This window comes from Lampetra fluviatilis, chromosome 52, assembly GCF_964198595.1.
Source record: "Lampetra fluviatilis chromosome 52, kcLamFluv1.1, whole genome shotgun sequence".
NCBI classification, from domain to species: Eukaryota; Metazoa; Chordata; class Hyperoartia; order Petromyzontiformes; family Petromyzontidae; genus Lampetra; species Lampetra fluviatilis.
This window is the reverse complement of record NC_136326.1, coordinates 3408091-3422765: the sequence shown is the minus strand read 5'-3', so window position 1 is coordinate 3422765 and position 14675 is coordinate 3408091. Positions and strand designations below refer to the sequence as shown.

The 14675-nt window shown below is 45.4% G+C and overlaps 1 long non-coding RNA gene across 1 annotated transcript; it reads right to left on the bottom strand.

The window, feature by feature from the left end:
* Window positions 1-5731: 5731 nt before the first annotated feature.
* Window positions 5732-9959, bottom strand: LOC144948983 (uncharacterized). The gene is made up of 5 exons (XR_013640233.1): window positions 9924-9959; window positions 8923-8976; window positions 7685-7714; window positions 6642-6710; window positions 5732-5810 (listed from the first exon to the last, which is right to left on the bottom strand). It is a non-coding gene; the product is annotated as an uncharacterized LOC144948983 (long non-coding RNA).
* Window positions 9960-14675: the final 4716 nt, after the last annotated feature.

The window sequence follows — 14675 nt, the reverse complement described above, 5'->3', positions numbered from 1 at the left end:
TTATGAATAAATTAGTTATATAAAAATTTCCCAGTGGTATTTCCTATTGGCAAGGATTCTAGAATCTTGTGATGGGAGGATATCTCTACCTTTAAGAATTGTAACTTTATCGATTCCACATAACGGTGCAGGATGATGCCATAGGAAACGACTTACGGTGTCCCGTGTAATGAGAAAACACAGTGCGTGGCGACTGTCCACGTGCGTTTAGTTCTGATTGTGAAAATAAACTACCGATTTGAAAGTTACTTTATAAATCGACCAAAACACTCGAGTTGTCGCGTGCATTTTTTTTATTATGCTGATGCCAGTTGCTCAATGAAGCGATTGGAGTCGTATATCCATCAAGGAGGGGGCAATGGCCGTTTAGAGTTAGGGGCGAGTTCAGAGATCTCGTCTTGACTCAATGACTTGATGAACGAAAAGCTGCATGAAACAATACATTGATGAATAAGCTCGTTGATTGGATGGGTGATTGCTTTTCATCGTGTGCGCACCGACACACCTGGGTTGTAAAGATGTCACGTGACCCCCAATTGACCCCTAACGTTGTTTTCCTTTGCATGTTCATCTGTTTAAAAATTAACCTTATTGGTTTCAGATACGTCATACGAGTTCTTACAATATTGAAGAACGGCTTGTAGTGAAGAGTATGAGATCAGGAAAGATCACAAACCAGAAAAACCATGAAAGGCATACGAGATGATTCATGTGAAAGATTTAACAAAGAAGCTCCACCAAAATGGGCAATACTGAGATGGAAACAGCAAGCTATTTTCCACAGGAGCAATTTTGGATGGAAAAAAAAGCAATGCGCAGCAGTTGCTGACTCAATTATGAGACATCTGGACCACCCCTTCAGATTGGTCGAACTTACTGGCCTCGGGTGAAGGAACTCTACTAGGAGAGAGGGACCGAAGGGGAATGTGCTTACAGGGGCTCTAGAGGTTCCTGCTCAGAGGTGGGGGACTTGGTGCTGTGGGTCTGATAGAAACGGGCCCTGCTCCTGGTGGTGCTGGGATATAACCAACGCGAGACACCAATAGTTGCATTTCTGGTGGGGAATTGTACCCTTAGAAACTGTTCCTGCGAGGTGAATTACGATGCAAGAAACCTGCTGTACTGTACTTCTACATGTTACTGTCCCGTTTAACCCCTTAACAATACAGCACCTGGCTGTCAGAGCCGTCCCCCGGGTACGGCGATTCGGGGCGAATGCCCCGGGCCCCACACTTTGGGGCTACCGGCGCTTTCACGTCACCGTGCCAAATGTAATACTTCCGGTTGAGTTTGAAGGTGTCAGGGGTGCCCACACAATGGGATTTGCCCCGATGGACAACCCTTCTGGCATTATGGAGAAACACAAGATCATGGCTTGTATGTTCAGTACATATGTAGTGACATAGAATGGGTCACTACGGCGCGGAGCGCTGCTTACTGGTAGAGAGAGGGATCGTGGGTGTAATATCCCGGTCTACCAGCAGGGCAGGTGATAGGCAGGGATGTAGGGCAAAGGTCGCAACCGGGTACCCGATACCCGTACCCTAGCCGATACCCGGCTACCCGTACCCAGCTGGGTACGGGTACCAGTTTGTGACCCTGGTACGGCCGGGTACGGGTAGGCCATGAGTCACTGTTGAGTAACTGTCACTCATTTCCCAACGTCGTCTCTTCTCACAATTCAAGTTCCTAGAATCAACCCACCCACGCCTGCAACATGGCTTCATCCCAGAGGTCGCAATCAGGTATCCGATACCCATACCTTACCCGTACCTGGCCGGGTACGGGTAGGGTACCCATTTGCGACCCTGGTGCGGCCGGGTACGGGTAAGGAATCAAAACCCGTTTGCGACCTCTGATGTAGGGTAAAGGCGTCAGAAGGAACACGTGGGGCTGAGCCAGAGCCTTCTGGTGAGTTCCAGAAGGGGGCGTGGCCGAGGGCGGAGCCAGGCCATGCTGGGGAGGATAAAAGGGAGGCCCCGACGCTGGGTTGGGGCTGCTGTGGTTTGGGAACGGAACCCGTTGTCTTCACAAGTCTTCGTCCCCGTCTTCACCTCCTCGTCGGTATTGGGTTAGGCAGCGTGCCGGCTGTCCTGACCCATATATAGTTATCCCCTATACCGTGGAAAGTGTAGAATAAACGTGTATGCCTCCTACTATTAGTGTCTCTGAATTGACACCCTACACATTTAAACCATTAAACCCTCTACCGTACTTGATCCAAACATTAAACTCTCCAACACCTGAAGCCCCTGCACCCATGATGGCTCTTGAACACAGCAACACAGGATTTTAACCCCATGAATTACGGATGTTTAGAAGTTACAAGGACCAAACATTCCCCCCCCCCGACAGAATGACAATTATAAGAGCTTGAGTATTGTACTGCGCAACTGCGTGTTCGTGAAAAACAAACTTCTAAGATCCAGCTGGTAGCGTGAGTGGTGTAATAACATCCATGACCAGAAAGACAGGAGTCGCTTGAGTTTAGTACAAACTTTTTCTGAAACAATATTTAAACATATGTAAATATAAGCAAAAAACAGTCTCTCGCCTCTCCATAGCAGTCCCACAAAGCGTTTTTTTTCTGCCACCCTCCGATTCTCAGATTATTGGTTGATAATGGATGCTTGTGTTGCGCCCGAAACGTCGTGATTTATTTTATTTTCTACCTACGTGACTTTACCGAAAGAACCAAAGAGTATGCATTCCTGCAGTCACGAAAGCTTCAAATCAAGGTTTTACCCTTTCTGGCAATAAAACAGGCGTTAAGATGTTAAAACACCAATCAAGGAATCCTGTCTGGATTAGTCTGATGTGGACAAATCAGTTTCAAAGACAATGCATATGTTATCAGAGCATAATTAATCTTAACAGCCAATATCAATATGATGCTGATCACTTTTTATTTCATCTTATTGAATAAACCGAATGCAAAAGAGAAAACCCCGACAATGGTTTGAACAGTAGCAGCACTTCTGCAAGAGAATTAAAGTTCTTTAGTAACATCGTCCTTTAATCTCCCACAATCGCCAGTCCATTCCATTTCCTGCATATCAAATCTTTGTCAATTTCCCTCCTCCCAAGAAAACCCAGACCATTTTTGCTCGCTAGGCAGGCTAGGGGTGAAAAACTCAACGGAGGGGATCTGATACCGGGGCTAACACTCTTAAGTTTCCTAGGTATTTGCCAAGGCTAGTGCCTGTGTGTGTTTAGCGCATGGGATGCGTTTTCCAATTCGACAGCCGAGCAGCCTTGGGCATTGCAATGCCAACAGCGATGTCTTCCTGCCCCAGGAGAGGGCGCCAAGAGAGAGTCCGTGCAGCCCAGCCACTCCTCCGGCGAAGAAGCGCAGACCACCGCGATGCGATGACCTGATGTGGCAGACGGCACGCCAGTTGGCCGAGGAATGCCAAAGTCCGAAGGCGCGACGCCCGGTCCCCGAACAAGGCGTTCATCCTGAATGTTCGTGCTGCTCCGCTCTGTCCGTCCGTGCTGCTTCACTCTGGCAGTCCGCGCTGCTCCATGTCACCCATCCGTGCTGTTGTGGAGTTTCCTTCACTTCTGAGTGTGTTTGGCATTGCCAGCTTTGTCAGTTTTACTTTTAGAGTGGTGCTTGGAGGCAGAATCTGTATGTCCACTGCTGTTTTTCTTCTTGGAATGAGGCGTAACTGATTTCACCAACATGACAAACAAAAGACAAAATTCATAATCAACGTTTTTGGGTTTAGATCGCGTTATTTATAAATGTGTCGTAACCCTCCACCACCCGACACGGCCAATCAGTTAAAAAGTGATATTGGTCGCGAAAGCCTACGTGTTAAAAAAACAATGTAAAACAGTACAGTAATGGAGCACGTAAAAATCGGAATAAAAACAACTATCACGTGAGACTTCGAATATATTGCACAACGATAAAACAATGTTAAAATAATTCCCTGCAGCATAAGTGATCTCGGGCAGATTATTTGCTTAGAGATGCATATTCTAACATTGGGGACAGACTGACTGTGGAATTACCAGCTTTGGGAGTTTTGTGTTGAGAGTGGTGAATGGAGCCAGATTTTTCACTCTTCTTTGTCTTCTCAGAATGAACAGCCGGTTTCAGCTCCTCCTTGTGAGGCACAACCTCCGTCAGCATACCACCCTGAGGATCTTTCCCATCGTCCTTCTTGTATGATGTTACTGTAACACACAAACACACACCACATCGTCATGCACTCCATGTCACAACTTGTACCTCTTCACAGCACGAGGCATCATTACACACATCGTGTCACTAAAGCACCACATGCATCGTCTTTCCTACGGCATTGTACGAGTAGAGAAAGCGAGTTCATAACTGCGCTTGTTGGGTTAGTAATGTTATTTAATGGCACCTGAAGTAGCCAATGGATTACATTTGTACCTCCTGAAGGAAGCGTGCATGTGACAATGAGCGGCGATGCGATGGACTACACTTCACCACAATCGAAAATCAGACTCGCATGGATCCATATAGAGGCCATAGTAAAGTCAAGTTGATTTTGCTTAACCAGGTGAGAATTCAAGAGAACAGCATGACTCTCATATGCAAGTGACCTGGATCACCAACATGATAAAAGCAAAATACATTTTAAAAAGTACGGTAATGGGAGTGAATAAAAATCGGAATTAAAAAATGTGTAACACAGGAAATCGAAAATATTGCACAAATATAAAGCAATGATAAATAATAACTTAATTGTAACGCGGGTCAGCTCCGGGAGATTATTCGTTTGGAGATGTAAATTACTAACATTGAGACCAACTGACTCCCACAAAGACCCACAGACTCACACAGAGAATTATAGACTCACATAGAGACCCACAGACTCACACAGAGAATTATAGACTCACATAGAGACCCATGGGCTCACATGGAGAGGCATAGACTCAGACACCCACAGACTTGCATAGAGACCCACAGACTCGCACAGAGAATTATAGACTCACATAGAGACCCACAGACTCACACAGAGAATTATAGACTCACATAGAGACCCACAGACTCACACAGAGAATTATAGACTCACATAGAGACCCATGGGCTCACATGGAGAGGCATAGACTCAGACACCCACAGACTTGCATAGAGACCCACAGACTCGCACAGAGAATTATAGACTCACATAGAGACCCATAGACTCACACAGAGAAGCATAGACTCACGTAAAATGACCCTTGGGCTACACTCATTTCAAACCTTTTAAAACAGTCTGCTTCAGCAGCAGACCAAGCTTTCCCACCTGATGACGGACGCTTATGTTGCGCCCGAAACGTCGCGATTTATTTTATTTTCTACCTACGTGACTTTACCGAAAGAACCAAAGAGTATGGATTCCTGCAGTCACGAAAGCTTCAAATCAAGATTCAGAAGTATAGACTTGCATATAGACCCATGCAGTCCCGTGTATGTTTTCAGGATAAGAATTCTGGAAGTTCCTATGTTGGATGTTCTACAAGTGTCTTGTTTGGGACACCACAAACTGATCAAATGTCTCAGTACCGGCCAGCGATATAAAACAAATTCAACAAAGCATTGAAACATCAAGGTTCCGAGGCATTAGGCAGGGTGCAGGTCTGGGTTCCATGGCCCAGTGACCCACACCTCCGATTAGTACGGTTGGCTACGTACGGTGGGAAAGAAGTTAAACATTCATACAAACGTGTAAACCTACAGCCCTCCCTCTTACCTAGAATGCCGATGATGAAAAGGAGGATGCATGACAGCATAATTCCTCCTCCTATCCGCATGATGTCGGGGTTGGCAAGCATCTTCTTGATTGAAACTAAAAACACACCGCACGTCATTTCATGCTATACCACACTGCATCATAGCATGACAACATACCGCAACATGTCGTAGCATGCCACACTATGCATATTACGCTTGTAGAGTGAATTAAAATTTATATCCTGTAGTTTGTGAAAGCAGGCTATTCTGTGCTCGACTGAATCACGACATTTTAACGTACGTTTTCTGTAAAGAAATGTTCAGATGATTATTTATGACACTTTTTTACCAAAATTAACCTCGCTGAGTCTCGTGATTAATTTTCAGGAAGGTCCTGCCAAGTTTTCGCAGGAGTGGGTGATGGTTGCTACGTCTAATTACAATTGAATCACTTGCAGGGTAATTGGTTTTTATTGGGCAAATTTGTGCCATGGAACTGTATATGCACTGGTCTTTCACATCTATAATGTGTATAGAGTCCGTTAAATGTATTTGACCATTGTTCGACTGTTATTAAATAGAAAAACTAAAATCGCCATTGAAAAACATGATGGCCTCCAGTGTTTGTGTGAAAAACAACATGGCCGCCAGTGTTTGTGTGCAAATATGTGAAGGGAGTTAATGTGGCGATTCAGTGTTTGTGATTAGGTGTGTGACGTTGTTTGCGTGTAATATGTGGTTTGTGTGTTACATAGAATGCGTGTGTGTGGTGTGGCTGCCTGTGGTATTACACGTGGAAAAGGTTGGTATGTACAATGCAGTGTGAGCAGTTGGTGCGCAAACGCATGATGGGATGTGGTGTGCATGGTGGTAGTGTATGAGTGTGGTGGGGGCATATATGAGGTGTGTCAGCGCAGTGTAGTTTGGTAGTGCGATGTATTCTTACCACATGAGGAGCAAGTGATGACCACCCGTTCACATGTGCCACATTTCATTGCCGGCACTGATTTCCGAGCTGCATCAACAAAAACAACATCACAATGAGCATCATTAGCAGAGGAACATGTATGTGTGCGTACCTATATGAGTGGTAGTGAAATGTTATCGCACTGCTATACAAACCCGGTGACCCGAGTTGGATTCCTGCTCGCAGCTAACATCGGTAATAAATATATTAACTGGTCCTGTTCCTTCCCTAGGTCGGCTTGGCATTAAATGAGTACCTGGTGCAGGATGTAAACATAAGCATCGGGGAGACAAAGGCCGGGTGTGGTGTTGGCCAGCCACCCTCTAGTGTGCTGTGCCGGCCTTCATAGGTGCTCGCTAACAGAACTTGCTACAACAGTCTGTTAAAGGCTATACGGGGGTCCTTGTGGGTGGTGTGGTGATTTGTTTACCTTTCCTATACTTTCGTGTTTTTGTATTGTTTGTTGTTGTAATGTTCTGATCCGCCCCTACTGGAGGTCTGCATAAAATAGCTTTATAGCTAACGGGATTCCTCCAGTATGAATAGATATTCCGATTCTTTGATATGTCGCCATTGTGGTTACATGTGCGGCATTGTGAGTTTTTATTAAGAAAATTTTTCCTTCTTGTGTTCGAAAATAAAGTTAATGTTGCACCAGAAATGGTAACTGGGAGTGAGAGAGAGAAGGAATCCACTCGTGGAAGGGAGATGATTACAGAAGGATGAGACTTTCAATTGGCACCAAGAACGCAAGGCCATTACCTAGCAGTCATGGGACTGGCTGTCTGTGACAAATATGACGACAACATGCAATGTGGGAAGGTGTTGACTCTCGCAGAAGAGTCTCTGGTGATGGGCAGGATGAGTAACAGTTTGTAACTTATTATTACCCAGCACGTGACAATGTGGCATCACCAGCTCTGTTAAGAGTTTGTTCACAACAAATAGGGTGTGGAATGAATGAATGCGCCGTGTGTGTGTGCATAGCCCCTGGGTGTCGATTGGGATGTGCGATCACTTACCACAGGTTTCGCACGGCGCCTGTGTAATCTCTGTAGAGAATAGAACAAGAGCGATGATGACAATCACAAATGAACAAGCATGCAATGGTCATGGCACCTGATTAATTGAGCTCGTGTGCAGGCGCTAGGTTTGAATGTTACATGGCAGGACCGTGGCAGACGGTAACTGCTTGGGGAAGCCTTCAGCAGTGGATTGAACATGGCTACTGCTGCTGCTAATGATGAATGTCTAACCTGATACAGGTAGGAACAACAGTTCCACACTGCCCACCAGTGATTATTTTTCTGTCGTGCATAGCCCCTCCCAAACATGTAGTACGCTCCCGGATTGGTTGAAGTGCGTCACGTGACCGCGAGCTTTCTGTCGTGCACGAATGCGCTGTCCAACCAAGTTCCTACCTGCCCACTCCGAAGGAACGTGTTATTTTTCGTTATTAAATCTTTGGCTGCTTAATATCCATTCGTGGAGCACCTCAGCAGGATCATCATTTAATTCTCTGGCGGGAATCAAACGCAGGTCTCGACCGTGCTCACTCACACCTCTGCTGTGGTATTAGACACCTGAATTATCCAAGTTTGAAAATGCTTTTTAACTTAAGGTTTTAACGTTGTAACTTCTATAGCGTCTCATTCCCCTGATTTCCCGTCTTGATCAATCGCAGTCCCAGTTAACTTGTTTCAGAAAACACAGGTGGGGGAAGGATTGGGTAGAATATTGTTGGGTCACGCTGACCAAGCCTCCAGTTTCAAGTTGATTTTGTGTCACCGGGTGGGAACTCCAGAGACCGAAATGAGTCTTATTTGTACTCTTTGGTTTTTTCGGTAAAGTCACGTAGGTAAAAAATTCAACAAAATAAATGAAAACTACATTAAATCACGACGTTTTGGGCGCAACTCACACTTAAGCGGCTGTGCTTTCGCTACGTTGTCCCCACCTGAAGAAGGACGCTTGTGTTTTCGCCCGAAACGTCGTGATTTAATTTAGTTGCTTTCACTTATTTTATTTTTTACCTACGTGACTTTACCGAAAAAAACAAAGAGTATGAATCCTTGCAGTCACGAAAGCTTCAAATCTAGGAGTCTTATTTGCACGAGTGACCTGGGTCACCAACATGACAAAAGGAAAAAAAATAAAGCGCTTCTACGATGCCGATCCAGGGCCAGCCCTGCGGCTAAACACTGGACATGGGAAACACGCGTTTTGTCTCAGCCTATCAATTCCAGTTTCATTCTCACACCTTCCATCTTTTCTTCGTATTCTGTTCCGACAGCGATTAATCTTGATAGAACATCTGTAGAAACAAGAACACCGTCAATATCTGTACCATCTACACCATCACCACAATCGCGATTGCTAAAAACATCAACACATTCACCAGTTTCGATTTAAAGCTTTCGTGACTGCGGGGATTCATCTTCTTGGTTCTTTCGGTAAAGTCACCTAGAATGGAAATAATAAAAAAATAAAAAAGTAATAAAATAATATATTTTTATTACGTTTTTTATTTTTATTTAATTTATTATTTTATTATTTCCATTCTACGTGACTTTACCGAAAGAACCAAGAAGACATTCACCAGTATTACCATGAAAAATTATGTAATGATGAGTTATTATGGAGCACTTCCTGAATAGTTTCTCATTTTACAATTTATACAATTTCTCTAGTTATCAACCACATTCGGTGCCGCATGTCTACAAACCAGAATTTGGAGGCAAGGGTTGATGGATCACGTAGACTTTTCACCCAAACTGTCTGGCAGTACATCAAGTGGATTCTTGAATCTGTCTGTGTTGGCCTTTGGGTGCTATGCCCTCAGACGTATAGCGTTTTCTCTGGGTACGGATTCCTTCCCGCTCCCGGTGAAACGCGCCTTTACATGAAACTGGCCAAACCCCCCTGATGTCGCTGTGAATAATGTTGGTAAAAGCGTGCCACCTTGTCTGACTCCCCCTTTTCGTTGGCACTTTGGAATTTTCTTCACACAACCCGAGTGTGGTTGATGTGTTTGTAAAATAGTTTTTACTATTTCTAAATTATGTTTTATTTAGGCCTCGGTTTGTGACAGCTCATATGTCTGCATCAGTTTCCACCCATCAGACAAATTCATTTTCATCATCTACAGCGGCGGGGGCGCAATGGTGATTGGAATTCATCCGTTACTTCCAGAATCTGACTGCATGGACAAATATGTAACAGTATTCCTGTCAACGCTACTTAAACAAGTTCAAGTGTTACCTGGAACATCGACGCTCTTCGGACCTGATTTTTCTGCACAGAGAGAGACAACAACAACAACTGATGAGTCAATGTACACCAGCTCAAATGCTACTTCAACTTGGAGCGCAAATCTCAGAGCACGCAATGCGTGAGTTCTCCCAGTGATGTGGCGTGAGATAGACTAGCAGTCGCGTGAAAACAGGAGGGGAGAGAGGTGAAAGGGTTAACTGGTGGAGGGGCAACCCTGTAGCGTGACCTTATTTAAAAGTGGCACACACCAAACTCGACGCTGAGCAAACATTAAACGAATAATTCAACAGGTAAGCACAATATCAAAACACATTTGGGCATCAAGAAAATGTTTCTCCAGCCGTGTGAGCCCACACGCCAGATTCCTCAATTCGACTGCTTAGGTGTTTCCAGCGATACACATGCCGTCCCCTTCTGCAGAGAGAACTAACCTGGTTGCCACTCCGCCTTCATATTGGCAAAGGGACTAAACCCACCACATTGTCAATAATACTACTAATAAAAAATAAAAGTGTTACCTGGATTATTGGCCATCCGGATGCCACCTAATAGTACTGTAGAGATAGAGACAGACACCACAACGACGGATTAGGCAATGTACACCGACTCCAATGCTAATTCCATTCGCAGCGCGACCCTTAGACCGTGCACTGCGCGAGTTCGCCCAGTGGCGTGGCGTGAGATTGACTAGCAGTGGCGTGAGGCAGGCGGGGAGGGAGATGAAAGGGTGGAGCGGCAACCCTGCAGCGTTACCTCATTTAAGAGTGGGGGCGGGGGGGTGGGTCACGACACAGTTACCACTTCACAAACTTTAAATTTACGTGAAACAATAAACACAATGTGTATGACTCGATCTGCGATCGTTCGTCGTACATTCTGCCATTGCACGAAACAACACCTATTTATTTCATTTTCTTGTCAAGGCCACAGTCTTATTGACAAATGTGTTGAGTTTATGATTGAGTCCTCGTGCACAACTGCCAATACAGCAACATCAGAAAATAATTTGCGTCAATGAGGAAAGACTGCGACGCCCATTGTTTAATTTAACTCATGTTTGCTCATTGCGGCGGTGAGCACGGTGTGTGGTGGTGAGCGTAGTTGTGCGGTGGCAAGTGTGATGGTTTGTTGGGGTGTTGGCGAGTGCGGGGTTACGTGTGTTGGTGCGATTGTGAGTTTGATGAGGGTGGTTATGTGTGATGATTTGTTGATGTGGTGTTGAGTGCGCTGTGGATGGTTTGTTGGTGGTGTTGAGTGTGGTGGCGAGTGTGTGAAGAGCGTAATGCTCACCCATTGGCCTCATGGAGTCAATAATGTCGAGAATCCTCTTCAGGAACACGGGAGCCACGTCCACAAAATCAACTGCGAAGACATGAACATCATCGATAGTACCATCAACTATCACCACTGTCAACCTTCCCTGACAGTACCATTGAAGCATCAGCAACACGACCTTTAACTTCTGAGCAATATTCGCTTAGAATTAATTCTACGTGTTATTGATTTCAGTTAATTGTTTTGGCTTGGGTTTATTCAATTCAACGTGTTTTATGCGTTACAATAGGTGTTGTTAGGGTTAAGTTTAGGACCTAGGGTATGTAGGATTATAACAGATTCCTGCGGAGGGAGCTGGTAGGAACGTTGGGTTGCTCGGTCAATGGCCAGGGTCAACGGCGGCGTGGTGTATTCCGCAAAAATGCTCGACTGTGAGGGCGGGCACAAGCCGGCGTGAGTAGGTTAAACGTTGAGTTTTATAAGGGCACCACGGGGTGACCAGCCCCTCCCCACCCAGCCCCACCCCTCCCACCCCCCACCCAGCCCCTCCCCACCCTCCCGACCCAGCCCCTCCCCACCCTCTCCTCCCCACCCAGCCCCACCCTCCCCACCCAGCCCCTCCCCACCCTCCCCTCCCCGCCCAGCCCCTCCCCACCCTCCCCTCCCCACCCAGCCCCTCTCTGCACGACGAACGAACACAATAATCACCTGTGGGCTGGTATAATCAGGAGGTTCCTACCAATATTAATAATAGCTAACGATTAACATCAATGGCAATAAGGGTTATTAAATTTTTATAAGTGACAGGGCGACACAGTGGAAACACTCGTGCCTCACAAAAATAAGTTATTGGGTTTGATTCTCGACTTGAGTGCCTTTCTGCGTGGAGTTTGTATGTTTTGTCGCTGTTCTGCATGGGATTCCTCCAGGTTGTCCAGTTTCCTCCCAAAGCCAAACTAAACTATACAATTTGTTGTGGAATTGGGCAAAAACATCCCAACGCTGAAAATGTACCCGCAAATAACTCATTTGGAATTACACACAGCCGCATAGTCCATGAATGCAACATTTGGCAAGACCCTCCTGACATTTACAAGAAAAAACAGAAAAAATAAAATTTTCAATGATACTTCAAGTTTTGATGATTGTTTTGTTTAACCCGGTGAGATATTAAGAGACCAAGAGTGACTTAGGGTGGCATTAATCTGCCAGCAAAGGGACAATGATGTGTATAATCCAAATGTAGTCATTTGTGGATCACTTTCGAATTTGACACATTTGGACCCTGACGTAAGCACACAATGGCCTACTCTTAGAATGACATCGGGGGATCTTTAATGTCCACTCTAAGCGAAGCGGACAGTGCGTAGTTTATTACGGTTATTGCACAGCGCAGCAATCGCCAGGGTAGCCGCTGGATTCGAACCGTGAAACCCTCTGCAACAAACTGCAAACATACTACCAGCAATGCCATACCACCGCCCTAAAACAGGAGCAGAATAACATCAAAGGGAGTGTAGAAAAAGAGCTGGGAAAAGAGAGGTTTGAGAACTGGGATTGAGAGTGGGGATTGAGAGCTGGGATTGAAATATGTGAATAGAGGACAGGAATTTGATAGCGCCACTTACATAGAATGGGGGCCTCTTTATTGCCAATCTCTGTGATGATCTTGTACATCTCCTTCTTGTGGTCCACGCTCACCCCTGGTATGGACTCCTTAAGCTGATTCCGCACGTCATTGAAAATCGGAGAGCAACGCAGGCAGCAGAGCGCAGGGCTCATGGGACCCAGTAGCAGCAGTAGAAGCACCAGTAGCAGGGCCCGGAGAGACATCGTGGCGCGAGAAGCATCCATCGCTCCTAAACAAGACCTCCAATTAGCACGGTTGGCTACGTACGGTGCCAAAGAAGTTCAATATACATACAAGACCAATACAAAGATCCCCCGCATAGCCTAAACAGACTGTAGAAGCAAGTGCTGTTAGCAAGGACCTATGAAGGCATACGAGGGGGTGGGTGGCCAGCACCACGTCCAGCCGCCTTTGTCTCCCTAGTGGGAATATATCCATACCGCATCAGGTACTGCACAGACACTGTATGTGTGTATTGCATACACACACGGTGTCTATCATGTAAGAGTTGGTGGTAGACAGTGTGTGCATACTGCATACATACACAACCAACATTACAAAATACTCAATATAAACAGCACTATTGAACCTAACTGGTAAAGCCAATTGCCATCAACAATTTTGTATCAATTGCACAGAACAGTGTGGCTGTTGCATTTTCCTGCGTACATTTTATATATATCAAATCGGACGGGTGTGGTGCTGATCGTGTGGGCCAACATCGACGCTCACAAACAACCCTTGGCCCAGCCGTCCTTCAGGGGGACATCTGTCTGTGTCTTTGTTGTGAAGCTTACACGGGGGGTCTGTGTTTCGTGTGGACCGAGTCGCGACCAAAGCAGGCAGGCGAGGTACTGTACTCACGTTTTGACATTTTAAACAAAATGAGTTGTAGATGTTAATGACGTTTTGCTAAATACCTTAACTATTGTTCACTTTGTCGATGTTATTCGACGATATTTGTAGAAGTTTAACCAAGTGTTGTTGAGGATCTGATGCTTAGAGCCAGAGGTCACAACCGGGTACCCGATACCCGTACCCTACCCGATACCCAGCATCCCGTACCCGGCCGGGTACGGGTACCCGTTTGCGACCCTGGTGCGGCCGGGTACGGGTAGACCGTGAGTCACTGGTGAGTAACCGTTTGTCACTCATTTCCCAACGTCTTGTCTCTTCTCACAATTCAAGTTCCTAGAATCAACCCACCCGCGCCTGCAACATTCTTCTTGGTTCTTTCGGTAAAGTCACATAGAAGGGAAATAATAAAAATAATAAAATAAATATAAAACAAAAAAATTCTCACGACGTTTCGACTGCAACACAAGCAATCATCATCAGGTGTGAAATCCACAGCAATATTTTTTTTTTCAAATTTTCTTGCTGTGGATTTCACACCTGATGATGATTGCTTGTGTTGCAGTCGAAACGTCGTGATACTTTTAATTGTTTTATATTTATTTTATTATTTCCCTTCTACGTGACTTTACCGAAAAGACCAAGAATATGAATCCCTGCAGTCACGAAAGCTGTAAATCTAAATTTGTTTTCCTTTTTAATAATTATTGGGGGGCTTCACAGTACCTGTAGTCCAGGGGCATACAAAATCTTAATCCGGCCCCTGCTACACCACTGCATTGTGGGCCGACGTCACCACGTCCTGAGGTGACGTGACGGTGACGTCACTATCATTACCGGGCGTGTTGTCACGTGACTCTACCACTCACATCTCGCAGCAGATATAGTCTTTCTAGATTTGAAGCTTTCGTGACTGCAAGGATTCATATTATTAGGTTTTTTTTTAGGTTTGACTTTACCGAAAAAAACCTAAGAATATA